Consider the following 15,748-nt stretch of genomic DNA (forward strand, 5'->3'; position numbering starts at 1 on the left):
GTCACGTCGTAGAGCACATCACTTAGCTGTTCTCTGGTTTGACGTGTGCCCGTTAAAACCTTTGAAGATAGATATACTATCTTCATAGGTTTTCTTTATAGAAAATAATAATAAAAATGTACTGAGCACTCACCAGGTACCCAGGAACTGTTAGGAGTTTTACAAATGTCTCGTTTATTGATACTTTCCACGACTGTCATCTGAGGTAGGTACTGTTATCAGCTGCATTTCTGGGTCTGTTTTGACTTTGCACACTCTTGTTAGGTGGCCGGTACTATTCTAAGCTCTTTACTAATGTTAGTTTGTTTACTCCTCCTAACAGTTCTATGAGGTTTGCTAAATTATTGTGCCTGTTTGACAGGCTATGGGATGAGGAAGCAGAAACATAAGGGAAGTAAGTGGCTCCAGGTCATAGGGTTAGTGGGTAGCAGACCAAGGTTTAAACCAGAAGAGCAACTCTGAACGCAGGGCACGTGGAGCTAAACGCTAGTTCCCATCACTCAGAAGAGAACAGACACTAGTTTTAAATGACCTCGTGGGCATTAACAAGCATTTAAAGCAATGAATATTTTCTCATTTCCAGCCCTTAAAGATTAAGCTATAAAAACTGTAGTTTATTTTTTAAATTTTATTTTTAAAAGTGTAAAGCATAGGGCTTCCCTGGTGGCGCAGTGGTTGAGAGTCCGCCTGCCGATGCAGGGGACACGGGTTCGTGCCCCGGTCCGGGAAGATCCCACATGCCACGGAGTGGCTGGGCCCGTGAGCCATGGCCGCTTGGCCTGCGCGTCCAGAGCCTGTGCTCCGCAACGGGAGAGGCCACAACAGTGAGAGGCCCGCGTACAGCAAAAAAAAAAAAAAAAAAAAAAAAAAAAAGTAAAGCATATTAAAATATTCAAAGCATTTTAAAGAAATGGACATGCCATATATAAAATTAAAAATTATTTTGAACCAAAATCCAGTTCGTTTTAAAAGGTCCAGAATTCATTCCATATCAGCCCCACAGTCTTTTATTCACTCAGGAGACATCATTAAGGCACTATTTTGTGTCTGGTGCTGTGCAAGGCTCTGCAAATACAGCAGTGAAGAAGAAAATGAAAATCTGAATAAGCAAATATCTAAGGTAATCAGTTAGTGTACGTCTTTAAGTGAACACAGCTCCTTCAGGCACCAGCCATGTGTGTCCTAACTTACTATCATCAGGACAATGGGCAGCAGAGTTAATGAGCCTAAAAATGGAATAAGGTGAATTAATAAATGGGACAGGTAGAAAATGCAGCTCCATCACAGGACTAAAAGATCTTTAATACATTAGATAATTGAAAAAATACAACCTTTGTACTTTAATTTTCCTGCTTCAACACTGAGTGTGTACAGTAGGTTCTCAATCATTCATTTTTAGTGGAACACATAGAATGGAAGAGAGATAAAGAGGAAATAAGAGAAAATACTCAAAGAGTGATAAAAGGTAGGAGAACCTCCAGATTAGACCCAAGTAAAGAACTGGGAACGATTAGGAGGGACTGAAAGGGTGCAAAGTGTTGAAAGAGGGAGGTGGTTTGAGACCTATTTACTTTGAAGAGACAGGTTAAAAGAGAACAGAGCCACTAAAGTGAGTATAATATAAAGGACCAGACGTGAAAGGAAAATGTGAAATGACCAGAACCAGAGAAGCACCACGAGAGCTCTAAGTTGGAGACAGATTCCATGACAGTGGCTGCTTTGAGTGTGGTTGGATTCTTAGGGGTAGACAGACAGGAAAGCTCCTTGAAGAAACATTCTGTTAGGCTAACCATTTTAAGAATTTGCACCCAGACTTGGAACAATGGAATAAAGTCACCCTGGAGAACCTCTGACTCCCCGGAGTGTCTTCATAACTCCTCCAGCCACCTGCCCAAGGGACTGGCAGTTCCCCCGAAATGATCCAAAAAGTCACCTTTCTAGCTCACACTCTTCCCAGATTCTCCAGTGAGGTCCTAAAATGTTTAAAGCTGTGACAGATCTGAGTAAGCACAGCAAGTGGGGCTGTTGGCCACTGAGTTCGTAGTGACACTGTAAGGAGTCAAGATCAGTTTGCAAAGCAGAGGTGGCAGGAGGTGGGTCCAGCTTAGGTCTACACTGATGCCTGCACAGACCATCTCCCAGATGGGGGTACAGAGAAAACAGGGTTCCTGACAAAAGCCATTCAACTGCTGAGAAAAGTAAACCCTTCCCTCTGAAAATATTTCAGAGAACAGAAGGCAATACTGACCTGAGATGTTTTTAGTAAAGCCCAGGAAACCACCATCGAAATTTCTAGAACAGCAAGACATTTTCAGAATATTTTAAGATTAAAGCAGTAGGGTTGGAACCACAAAGAATTTAGGAAGAATTAATTCCATCTCGAAAGAATTAATTCCGTCTCACTCTCAATGTTTCTTCCTAAGTGAGATCTTGGTCACTAGGACTATTTATCTAAGGGTCTAAAAGGGGCATCTTTCCTGTCCTCACTGTGTCACTGACATCATATATCTGTACCTGTAAGCGCATATTCAGATCAAGGTGACCTACTGTCCTAGTACCTGGGGGACAGAATTACACCTGAAGCGTCAAGTGGTTTTCATAGATCTGAGAAAGATCCTGAGGAAGAGCAGAGGAGAAAGATCAATGAGGATGTTGATGCCCCGGGATGATAAACTGACCGTCACTTTCAGGCTATTTTTGCATGATTTCCTAGAATAATAAAATTCAGAAATGTCAATTAACCTTTTGCAAAACTTGAATAGTAATTGCCTTTTCTTTCTCATGAAATGTACCCTTATGGTGCAAAATGGATTAAGAGACATTGCAGGAAAGAAATGAGTATAAACATCCCAGGCACACACAGGGCAGCACAGGGGGAGCTGAGTGGGCTGCTCTGTTTATCATTCCCATCATGCGCTGAGGCAGTGTGCTCACGTGATCGGCTCATCAGCCAATCACGTCATCCCTTCCTCTTCCATCTGTGTCTTTAAGGTAAGGGGTCCTAGGTACCCAGACCAAGAAGGGCCAAGCTTCACTAGTAGATACCCCGGTAGCTCTTCATCCAAAACTCTTCTGCCCGAATATCTCAAGGTTTAGTTGTATCTGTGAGAGCAACGTCAGCGTGAAGGACACGCTGAACATAGCATAGAACCGAGGCTCAGCTCTTTCGTAAGGATAAACTTCCATTCAGAAGGTGAGGGGAAAAGGAGTGGAATTAAGGGGGGATCGGAGTTGGGGTAATAGCAGGGAAGACAGTTCGTCGGTTGGCACTGCCAGAGTTCAGAGCTACTAGCCCAACCCAGACAAGAGGACCCCCGACCCTAACCACAGCTCTAACCTGCTGAAAGACTGGAGAATTACTTCCCGCGATTACTTGCTAATGCTTGGCTGGTTTGGTGGGACTGACGCATGTAGGGCAGTGGAGCTGTAGGGTTTACATCCAGAAAAGTAACCCGTGAGTAGAGGCCCGTTTTGTACTGGAAATCAGTAGAAGTTATTTATGGAGACTCAATCCTGACACCCCCAAATCTCTCTCTTGATCGTCAAGTTCCGCCGTATTTAGGTCTTACATGTACATACATAGCATCGTATCACATCCTAATGCTTTGCCCAAAGAAAACTACTTGGATGCCTTTTCCAGCCTATTATCCTCATCCCCATTCAGCCCAGAAAAGCCTCCCGAAAGCTGTCAGCCACAGCAAGACCCAGCTGAGGGATCACACATAAGCCGGCACAGACTCGTTCATATGAACAACAAGGTCCCCTGCAAGTCGTTTACGTTTGGTTGGGTGCCTTTTTAGAAGCCCTCTTGAACGTTCAAATGAAAAATTTAGAACATAAGAAATGGGAGAGAACTTGTAAATGTGGGCATCACTTTAGAAAAATCCTCTCCCTTTTTAAAAAAAATTGTGGCAAAATACACCTAAAATTTACCATTTTACCCATTAAACGTGCACAATTCAGTGACAGTATTTTAACAATGTTCTGCAACCATCACCAGTATCTAGTTTCAGAACTTTTGCATCACCTCAAACGGAAACCTCATACCCCTTAAGGCTCTTCCCTTCTGACTGTGAATTAACCTCCTTTTGACCTTTTCTGTGACCTCTTGTGACACATGGAACTGTTCTTTGAGCATGGCCACGATCAGCAGTTTGTTTTGTCTGAAGAGCAGTCGATGTTTGAGAGACCAGTAGCAGAGAAAAAGGAAGGGAGAGCAAGAAAAAGAAGAGAGAAATAAAGATGGATGGGGATGGGGGAGGGGGAGGGCAGACTCTCCCAGGAGTCCTGCCAGAGACCAGCAGGGGCTGTGCCCTGTCCAAAGTCACTAACTCCTAAACTAAGCGCCATGGTCTGGGCTCTTGGAGTGGAAGCGGGTCTCCATCCCCAATCCAGTTTCCTGCTTACACTGAAGCCTGGGTGACCAAAGAAAGAAAACTCAGACACTACCTGGATACGTTTTCTCCTCCATCTCTCGGCAAAATAATGAGATGAGGTTTTTCTATCTCACAAGTTCAGCATTTGCATGGAAACCCCTCCTCCCCCCAAGGACAAACTTGAAACAGCTTAACCAGGATCTAAAGTGACACATAGCAACGCAGCTGGGGTCACCACTCTGCCCAGTTCAATTAAGGAAAATATGCCAACAAATACATTCTCAGATAAGCTAATCTGTGAACTCAGCCCATCACTTGCATGACTAAATCGCTGCTGAAAAAGTTAAATCAAGTAAATTCATTCCTCCTCCACCCACATTCAATCAAAACTTGATTTTGGCATAATCTGCTACCAAGATCCCTCTCCCGCTCTCCCTCTCTCCCTCTCTCCCGCTCTCCCGCTCTCTCCCGCTCTCTCCCGCTCTCTCCCGCTCTCCCGCTCTCTCCCGCTCTCTCCCTCTCGCCAGTCTCCTGAAGGAATAGGTTTTGGTTTGTCCTTTTATTGCTTTAACCCACAACTGTAAATTGCTGTGAAGCACAGATGTGCTTTTCTTCAAAAATGTTTTATCATTCTATACATAGTCAATATTATAAAGTTTTGCAAATATATAAGTATTTGGATCCACAGAGCTTTTCAACTTTCATTCAGTGGCTCTTTGTTGATGGTAAAGAGGCCTACAATTTCATTATTAAAACTACTGTTATTTATTTTAATAAGTAATACACGAGTACATTTTCATTTTAAAAGCTCACATAGTACCAAAATAGAATAAGCTATAAAAATTTCCCTTATGGGGAATGGACACATAACTGTTTCATGTGTATTTCATCAAAGATTTTTCCATTTTTTACCTACATATGTGTATATATGCAAATGTGGGACACAGATATATGTGAGGCAAATGATAGATGGGGTTCATTCATTCATTCAACAGCTGTTCACTGAGAGCCAGCTTTGTGCCAGGAATATACCAGGTGCTGGAAACTAAACAGGGACCTTGAATTTCCATCCTAATGGAAAAGTACAGGTAATAAATTTAACAAACAAAACTGTAAGCCTATGGCATACAATCAGATAGTACTAACTACTGTGATGAACAAACTAAGATAATGGATTACAGTAGGGCTATATGGGAAAACCAGCATCTCTAAGATAAGTTTGAGTTGAGCACATACTCTGTGGGTTTTTTTTTCCCCTATTTATTTATTTATTTATTTGTGGTACTCGGGCCCCTCACTGTTGTGGCCTCTCCCGTTGCAGAGCACAGGCTCCGGACACGCAGGCTCAGCGGCCACAGCTCACAGGCCCAGCCGCTCCGCGGCATGTGGGATCCCCCCGGACCGGGGCAGGAACCTATGTCCCCTGCATCGGCAGGCGGACTCCCAACCACTGCGCCACCAGGGAAGCCCCTGCTCCACGTTTTGTTTTATGACTTGGCTTTTATCACAATATATCCTGGAGATCTTTCTATGGCTGTACATACTGTCTGCCTCATTTTTTTAAGCAGGCATACACTATAACATAGTATGTGTTCCCATACTTTATTTAGCTATTCTCCTAACGATGGAAAAATACCTTCTTGACTTTAACCTCTTCTGTAGTGCCGTATTATTTCCTGCCTTAAAATGGTCATAGAAACGCTACTTTACTATTCACAGAAAGGCCACTTTAGGTGAATGGCTGTATCCTGCAGTACAAATTCATCCAACCTCATGGAAGGGGCTATGGCCAATCTGAACATACCACAAGAATTTATTGGGGCGGGGATGAGTGCATGTGTGTATATTACGTGTGTGCACACACACGCATGTGTTTATAATTTATAGACATAAATAGTGAATAGCTAAGGTTTTATAGCTAATAACCGTAGAGTTAGCACCACTTGACATGTTTTTTAAGTGCCCAAATCATCTTGAACTACTTCATTGGAACAATAGTAAAGTTCACAGTGAAAGGGCAAAAAATCGCTTTTCACTTTTAAGTGTTTAGAAATACATGTGTTTTTGGCATAGTTTCAAGGTGCTCACTTCAACCACAACCCCTTCAATTCAACTGGTTTACAATTTCTTAAGAGCGTTTAGAAACTATTCTGTTATCATAACCCACTTTGGGAAGTTAAACTAGTAAAGCAATAGACATTATCTCAAATGAAAGAACCTTTGTTTATGGCTTTTCCCTTATTCAGTGATTGCATGGGGAGGAATATTATACAGCTTTTTCATCACTGTCCTTAATCTCATTCTTTTCTAAGAGCTTCTCTTCTTTCTCTTTTTCAAGGCTATAGAGCAAACAGCCTCACCACAGATCACATCGCCCATCACATCCCCTTTAGACCATATGTTTTAAACATCTCACAACCCTCTTCCAACTTAGCACATTATTATAAGGCTGCTTTTCACCATGTCTCAGATTATTCCATACTTTACCAACTTTTTTTTTCTTACATCTGTAAAGGCTTTGCTACCAGGCTTGATCTTAGAGTGAAATTCTCAATAAAGAAGGAAGAAGCTGCGTGGTGACCATTTGAAAACATAGGACTCATTCATCTTTTTAGTGCTCTTTGATGAGCCCATCATTCTTCATTTCCGAATCTTGTCAGCCTTTTAAATTTACTAAGCTTGGATTTCTCTTCCCCAGACATAGTTTTCCAACCTCCAAAGTTTGACTGGATATGTACTATCTCCTTTGTGTTGTTTGCGGGAAATCAACCAGACATCCTATCGCTAGTTTTCTTGGGTCACCTTTAACCATCCTGAATCTATATTTTCGCTCTTCTGATCCTTAATTCAGATACAGCTCTCAGCTACTGAATTCCTTTAAGAACTGCCAATCTAAAGGTATGATTACTTACTGTGTACCTAGAACTGTATACATCATCATCATAGCTACCATTTATTGAAAACTTATCCTATGCCAACTTCAAAGCATTTATCATTTAGTTGGTGAGCCAGGACTATCATAACAAAAATTACTTTTTTTTCCCTAAACGTAACACTCATTCCCTACCATGAGCCAGACATTTTGGTATATTCTAAAGAAAAGGGAAATGAGTAAAACGTAGTCCTTACCTTTGAAAAACTTACACATAATAGGTACAAAGTCAATTCAAAAATATGCAACATGAATGGCATAAAATTCCATCAGATAGAAATTAGCACCTCTGACTGAGGTAATCAAGGGAGGCTTCAGGGAGGAAATGTCATTTGAACTGGACTTTGATGGGTGAAGAAGAGTTTTGATCATGATAACTTGTAAGTTTCCATAGGAATTGTCATGATTTTTGTGGTTGGAAATTATTTAGGTGATCCTTCTGGAAGGAAGCAGGCCTACAATTAAATTACCTCAGCAACACAAAGCAGAGCATCACGTTTATGAGTTCTACTTGTTCTTATAACTGACACCCAAAGGGGAAAGACGAAATTCAGATAAAGTGACTCTTCAAAGAACCCAGTACGATATGGGGATATACGTATATGTATAGCTGATTCACTTTGTTATACAGCAGAAACTAACACACCATTGTAAAGCAATTATACTCCAATAAAGATGTTTAAAAAAAAAAAGAACCCAATGCCATTTTGCATAATAACAAAAATTACAACGTTATCAAGGAATAAATATAACTGAAGAACAATATATTTAAAGAGAAAATCCGAAAGCTATCAAATGACAGAAAAGATGACCTAAGTAATGCAAAGATATTTGGTATTCTTAGATGGGAATATTTATTATCAAGTTGAACCATGTTTGAGCCATTTTATAGGTCAAAATACTGACAATTTCATGTTTCGACCTAAAAATAAATATGAGAATTTCCCCCAAATTATTACATAAATTCAGTGGAATTCCCATCAACATTCCAACAGTGCTTTTTACAGAATTTGACAAGCTAAACCTGAAATCCGTATTGAAGTGTAAAGGTCCAAGACACTTTTGAAAAAGGGATCATCTCATACCAAATATCAGGATGTGTTATCAAGCAATCATAACTTAAGTTAATCATGGTTTAACTCATGTGGGACAGATAAATAGGTCACTGTGAACAAATAGCCTAAAAACAGAACCACAAATATATGGACCCTGAGTATCTGACAGAGCTGCCACCAAAACTCAGTGGGAGAAGAACAGATTATTCCATAAGTGAAGCTGGCATAATTGGCTATTTATACAGTAAAAGTTAGATTCTTTTTTTTTTTTTTTCTTTGTGGTATGCGGGCCTCTCACTGTTGTGGCCTCTCCCGTTGCGGAGCAGAGGCTCCGGACGCGCAGGCTCAGTGGCCATGGCCCACGGGCCCAGCCGCTCCACGGCATGTGGGATCTTCCCGGACCGGGGCACGAACCTGTGTCCCCTGCATCGGCAGGCGGACTCTCAACCACTGCGCCACCAGGGAAGCCCTAAAAGTTAGATTCTTACCTCACGCAATAAACATACCCTTCTCCAAAAGAAAATCTAGATGTATTAAACACCTAAGTGAGAAAAGGCAAAATTCTTTCATCAGATTTTTTGGGGAAGAAAGTATATAAGGGGAATGAATAGTTTATGATATCAGAATAGGAAATATTTCTTTAACAAGTAACAAAAAGCACAAAGGATAATAGAAAGATTGATAAATTTGACTGCATTAAGATTCTAAAAGCTTTTGTATTAAAAATTCACCATAGGGGCTTCCCTGGTGGTGCAGTGGTTGAGAGTCCACCTGCCGATGCAGGGGACGCGGGTTCGTGCCCCGGTCCGGGAAGATCCCACATGCCGCGGAGCGGCTGGGCCCGTGAGCCATGGCCACTGGGCCTGCGCGTCCGGAGCCTGTGCTCTGCAACGGGAGAGGCCACAACAGTGAGAGGCCCGCGTACAGGAAAAAAAAAAAAAAAAAAAAAAATTCACCATAAACAAAGTTTCAAAGACGGTTCATAGAATGGGGAAGACTTGTAACATATTTAACAAGGGCTCAGGATCCAAAACATATAAAGAACCCTAAAATCATTGAGAACAAAACAAATAGGCTAATAGGAAAATGTGCAAAGGACACAGAACAGGCAATTCACAGGAAAAGAAGCCTGAATGGCCAACCAAAATGGAAAAAGATGTTCCACCTACTAGTAATCAGGGATGTCACTTCACACCCAAAATTTTGCCATCAGTTAAAACACCTGATAACACCAAATACTGGTGAGTAATGGGAAAGGGGAGCACTTACTCATTGCTGGTTAAAGTGTAAATTGGTATATTTTGGAAGACAATTTTGTAATACTTGGTAGAGTTCAAAATGGGTATATCCTATAACCCAGTACAAGGAGATATTGCATAACAAGGTACACAGAGCTGTATCAGATGTGCATTGTGGCCTTCTTTGTAACATCAAAAAAAAGTGGAAACTACCTAAGTACCGTATAGGAGAGAAGTGGATTAAAAAAAAAAAAATCTGTGGCTTTTTAATATAGTGGAATATTACATGTCAGTGAAGTGAACTCCATCTACATGTATCAACAAGGATAAATATTAAAACACTGTTGAATAGTGTTTTAATATTTATTTTTAAAAAAATCCAAGTTAAAAAAGGATATGTACCATGACACAATTTATTTGGAATTTTAAAACCCACAAAACAATATTATATATTCTATAGAGATACACATCCATCAATGTGTAGACAAAGTACAAAAACATGAGGATGAGGTGCACCAACTTTAGGACAGTGGTAGCTTTGGAGAGAGGGAGGAGAAGGGGGAAAGTATCTATAAATTTTTGCAGCAACGTGGATGGACCTAGAGATTGTCATACTGAGTGAAGTCAGTCAGACAGATAAACATCTCATGATATCGCTTATGAGGAATCTAAAAAAAATGGTACAAATGAACTTATTTACAAAACAGTAAGAGTCACAGATGTAGAAAACAAACTTATGGTTACCAACGGGGAAAGGGGGGAGGGATAAATTGGGAGACTGGGATTGACATAGACACACTAGTATGTAGAAAATAGATAACTAATAAGAAGCTACTGTGTAGCACAGGGAACTCTACGCAATACTCTGTAATGACCTATATGGGAAAAGAATCTTCAAAAGAGTGGATATATGTATAACTGAATCACTTTGCCGTACGGCAGAAACTAACACAACACTGTAAATCAACTATACTCCAATAAAAATTTTAAAATTAAATTAACACTTCAAAAACCAGAGAGGTCTAAAGCAAATATGGCAAAATGCTGACATCTGGCTCTCTTAATGGTGAGCCACATGGGTTATATTTTTTCTGCACTCTTAAAATCTTTGAAATTACAATGAAAAAATTCAAAACTAAAAAGAGAGCCCTCCTTAAAAGGTGAGCTCCACTGGTAGACCAGAGCCTGTATCATAGTGAACAGGTTGCATCAAGGTAGCAACAGGTTAAGGCATTAAAGAAACTAGGGGACGGACTTCCCTGATGGTCCAGTAGTTAAGACTTCACCTTCCCATGCAGGGGATGTGGGTTCGATCTCTGGTCGGGGAGTTAAGATCCCACGTGCCTCCCGGCCAAAAAACCAAAACATAAAACAGAAGCAATATTGTAACAAATTCAATAAAGACTTAAAAAAAAAAAAAGAACTATAGTTGTCTCCCCAAGTTTAAGTATGGGCAGAAGATTTGATGAATGGGGAAAAATAATAAGGGGATTAACTGGCCTGTTTATGGGAGAAGGGAAATAAGTAGCGAGAGTAGAGAATGAGAGAAGCGTGACGAGGTTTCTCAGGGGTCTGATGATGACGTATCCAGGTCTGTGCCTTTGTTGCTGTGCAGAGTGAGGCCAAGTCAGAAAGAAGAGCTGTGCTTGTTGGTTTTGGACACTTTCTCACCCCATCTCTCCTCCACGTGATGGGAAGAGGGAACTGAGCCAGATGATGTCAGCTCATCAGCGTCCCTGGCACCATCCTCTCACCTCTACAATTACACATCTGTCTCCTTGGGTGAAATCCAAGTCCTCTGACTTTATTTGATCATGCCGTTAGCCTTAATTTGGGATCTGAGTGATAGAAACTTGGTTGAGGCTCAGGTCTGCTGCAGTGGAGACCACTGTGGGTAGCCAGATCGCTGCTCTTCCGAAAGTTCATTGCCCCGATCACCCACTCTCCAGCCACACTTTCACTTTCTGGGAGCGCCACTTATACCATATCTTGCACTTTTCAAAGCTTTCACTGAAATTATTTTTGTTGATCCTCATAGCAATACCGTGAAATAGATAAAGCAGGGGTTTGTTTGTTTTACAGATGGGGAAACCGCCCCACGGGGATTAAATGATCTAGCCAAGGTTACAGGGCAGAGCTCTCATGTTTTTTCCAGAACCATCCTGGACTCATCTCTGTCTATTCCTGGATCCAATAAAGCACCGATTTCTGTGGCTTGTTTCTACAAAGTGTCTGTTTCCATCTCTCCCCCCTCCACTTCCTTTCCCACCATCCACACTTAGAGCCTCATCACTCCTTGCCTGAATTACCACTGCTGAGCTGGACTTCCAGATACCACTTTTTCCTCATTCCAGTCCATCCTGCATTCTCCTTCTAGACTAAACTTCCTTAAACATTGCTCTCATTAGGTCATTTCCCTCAAAAATCTTTGTGACCCTCTCTTTCCTTCTCCATTGAATGGAAACTCCTCAGCCGGGATTTCAAAGCTCTCCGTAATCTGAACTCACCTTTTCCAGTCAACTACTCAAAACAGGTGCTTTGAAAATAAAAATGGCTACGAAACACATGAAAGAATGTTCCGAAAAGATACAAATTAAGACAACCATCATTTTACTCTATCAAATCAACAAAGTTTTGTGTTTTCTATTTTTTAGATGCTACTGGGAGGAAAGTGATGAAATAGTCTCTTATCCTCTGCTGGTAGAAGCTTTGACTGGTGTTATCTTTTTGGAGGGCAGTGTGATTATATGAATCAAGAGCTTTTGACCTAATAGATGTGTTTCTGGAAATCTCTCCTAAGGAAATAATCTGAAATTCAGAAAAATCTTTATGCTTAAAGATGTCATTGCACTATTATTTATAGTTATGAGAATTAGATATAACCTAACACCAAGCATTAGGGTACATGCATATGATGACTATATTCAAAGCATGTAAGGACATGGGGAATAACTTATGCTATGATATTGGGGGGCTGGGGTCAGTATTTAAATTTGTATAAGCATTAGGAGAAATCTTACCAACATTTCACTACTGGACTTGTTTCCTCTCTCCCAGCACACTATTTCACACCTTCTTCTCTCGCTTCAAACCTCCAAAATTACCTCCTCCTCAGTTTCAACAGATAAGTACCTCGTTTATTAAGAAAATGTATCACCAAATTGTCCAGTCTATGTCCCTTTACACTCTGCCATTCTTCCTGTTAGACTCCTATCCAAGGCCAGTTCAGCCACTGAGTTCCATCCCCTCTCACTTCTCACAGAATCCACTCCTGGTACTGTTCCTTCTGTTCGTTCTCTCTCTCTCTCTCCCCCCTCCCCACAGATTATTCCTATCAGCACGTAAACATGCTGTAAAGTTTCACATTTCTAAAACGAACTCATTCCTTAACCTTGTGCTGGTCTCCAGCTACCCTCCTGACAGTAACCCCCTAACCGTCTCTCCTCCATCACCTCCTGTCTCTAAGTGACAGTCATCATGCTTCTGTTCCCAGATGTCCCTGAAACGGCTCATTGCCAAACACAGTGGTCTGTGATCTCCCTTCTTCGTAGTCTCTCAGCTGCACCGAACGTAGCTCGTCGCTCTTCTCCATCATGAGCTCTCTCCTTGGTTCTAGGAATCACGCTCTCCTGGTTTTCTTGCAACCTCCCGGGCTACTCCTCCCCAATCCCTGCTGCTTCCTCTTTCTCTGATTTCCCGGGGCTCAGCCTTCAGGCCAGCTGTCGTCTCTCTCCGGACTCACTTCCCAGCAGCTTTGTTTCCATTCCCCTGGCTTTCCATGCCTCCCGAATGTTGAGTCCCTGCAGCCAGCTCTAGCCCCGACCTCCTCCCTGGGCCCCCAATGAAACCTCACGCAACAGAACTCTTGATTTTCCTCCCTCAAACCTGCTCCCCGCCCCAGGAAAGTTACCACCACCCTCCCAGCTGTTCAAACCATCAACCCTGAAGCCAGACTTTTATTACTCTTTTTCATGTACCACATGCTAACCCATAAGCAAGCCTTCAAAAGATTCCCCAGGGCTTCCCTGGTGGCGCAGTGGTTGAGAGTCCGCCTGCCGATGCAGGGGACACGGGCTCGTGCCCCGGTCCGGGAAGATCCCACATGCCGCGGAGCGGCTGGGCCCGTGAGCCATGGCCGCTGAGCCTGCGCGTCCGGAGCCTGTGCTCCGCAACAGGAGAGGCCACAACAGGGAGAGGCCCGCGTACCGCAAAAAAAAAAAAAAAGATTCCCCAGCGCCACTAATCCCTACCACTTCCAACAAACACAGTCACCCCTGGACAAAGCCACTGTATCTTTCCCTAAACAAGCTCCTTCCTGCCCCACGGGCTTTCTATTTGTTACTCCCTGTGCCTAGAATGCCCTTTTCCAGGTCCTCACCTGCTCACCCCTGCCCACCTCCCGGGTCTCTGCTCAAAACATCACATGCTCAGAGCCTCCTCAGAACACCCCATCTAAGGTAGCTTCTTCACCTTCCTTAACGTGTGACCTCCTTAACCGGGTCTATTTCCCTCACAAACGTTATGGCTACTTGAAATGACATTCTTTACTGGTACTTCTCCCAAACTCTAAGCCCTTGCAGGCAAGGACTCATTTGCCTTGCTTATTACCATATCTCCAGCATCTAGACTAGTGTCCAGTACACGGTGGCCCTCAAAAATAGTCATTATGTCAATAAACAAGCTGTGTAAAAAAGGCCACTTTAAAAGGACTAAAGGAGAACTGACCGGGGATGAGATTGTAGGTTTGTCTGTCTTTTCAGATTTTCTTTATGCTTTCCAGTATTTCTCCAGTTTTCTATATCAGATACAGTTTTCCTAATCAGGAGAATACAAACTATTTCAACTAACAAAATACAGCCTCTGGTCTGGTCGGGTTCAATTTATTCCGGAACAAGCACCTGGTGCATGTTCATTTCAGGGTCTTGCCTTTTCTCAGTGGCCCCCCTTCTCCCATCACCTCTGATAACCTGACCTCAACTCAAGGCCCATATACTCCATGATGCCTTCCCTGAGTGGCCTATTCTTATTGAGCTCCTCCCCGGCCACACTTTACATTTGATTGGGTCCGCTGTGCTACGTGTATTTATTCTCACGCATCAAACATTTTCTGTTTGCTGGTGTGTGCGTGTGTGTGTGTGTGTGTGTGTGTGCGCGCGCGTCGAGGGGTGGGGAGGGAAGGAGAGAGACAGAGAGAGACAGAGAGAGACAGAGAGAGACAGAGAGAGAGAGAGGGAGGGAGAGGGTGGGGGGAGAGGGTGGGGAGAGAGAGAGAGAGACAGAGACAGAGACAGAGAGAGAGAAAGAGAGGGAGAGGGAGAGGGTGGGGGGAGAGAGAGAGAGAGAGAGGGAGAGAGAGAATGTATGTATGTATGTTGTGTTTGGTATGAGTTGATTTTCCCTCCTCGACAGACACGGTGTCTTAGCCTGCCCCTCCCTACCCCCCCAAGTCTCTGCCACAGGCTAAAGTACAGTCAGTGCTCAAATACATGGGGCAGTACTTGCTATTGAAGCGACTGGGTCTGGAAGCTCCTTCCCTCGCACCGGCTCCACAGTAATACTTACACCTGCATTTACTGAGCACCTACTACGTGCTGGGCAGTTGCTATTCGTTTTCCCATTGATTGAGTAGGAACTGCTTTCACTGTCATCATAAGACTGAGGAAACTGAAACAGAAAGGTGAAGTAACTGGCCTAAAGTGACAGAGCTGTGCTGGGGAGGCCTCGATTAAAGCCCAGCCCACGCTCTTTACCACTGTGACCAACGAAATGGGATTGGCTTGGACCACTGAGCCACGAATGTGCTTTCCATCAAACTGCACGCTCTCGGTTGAGTCCCTTAACCTCCCCAAACTTCAGTGTCCACGTTTGAAAGATGGAGACGATAACCCCTTACAGGGTGGTTGTCGAGATAGGAATGGGGTGTCGGTCGTGCCTGACACACGGCGGGCATTGAGGAAATGGTAGTTATTATTATTATTATTATTAGATATGCTACCTCCTTGATATGTGCTCTTTCAAGTTGGGGGCCGTAGCCCCATCTCATTTCTTTCTGGCCTGGGTCAGATCTGCGTCTCCCAAGTAGGGGCTCAGAGCTATAGAAGGTACTACGAAAAAGCCTGGAGGAGAGAAAACAAATACGCAGCCCTG

At 42.8% G+C, this 15,748-nt stretch overlaps 1 protein-coding gene across 4 annotated transcripts in view; it reads left to right on the plus strand.

Annotated features, from left to right (window-relative positions):
• FLT1 (fms related receptor tyrosine kinase 1) overlaps window positions 1-15,748 on the plus strand; it is a 174,224-nt gene that overhangs the window by 107,903 nt on the left and 50,573 nt on the right. The window lies entirely within an intron of this gene.

Source organism: Orcinus orca, chromosome 18 (assembly GCF_937001465.1).
Source record: "Orcinus orca chromosome 18, mOrcOrc1.1, whole genome shotgun sequence".
Lineage (NCBI taxonomy): Eukaryota > Metazoa > Chordata > Mammalia > Artiodactyla > Delphinidae > Orcinus > Orcinus orca.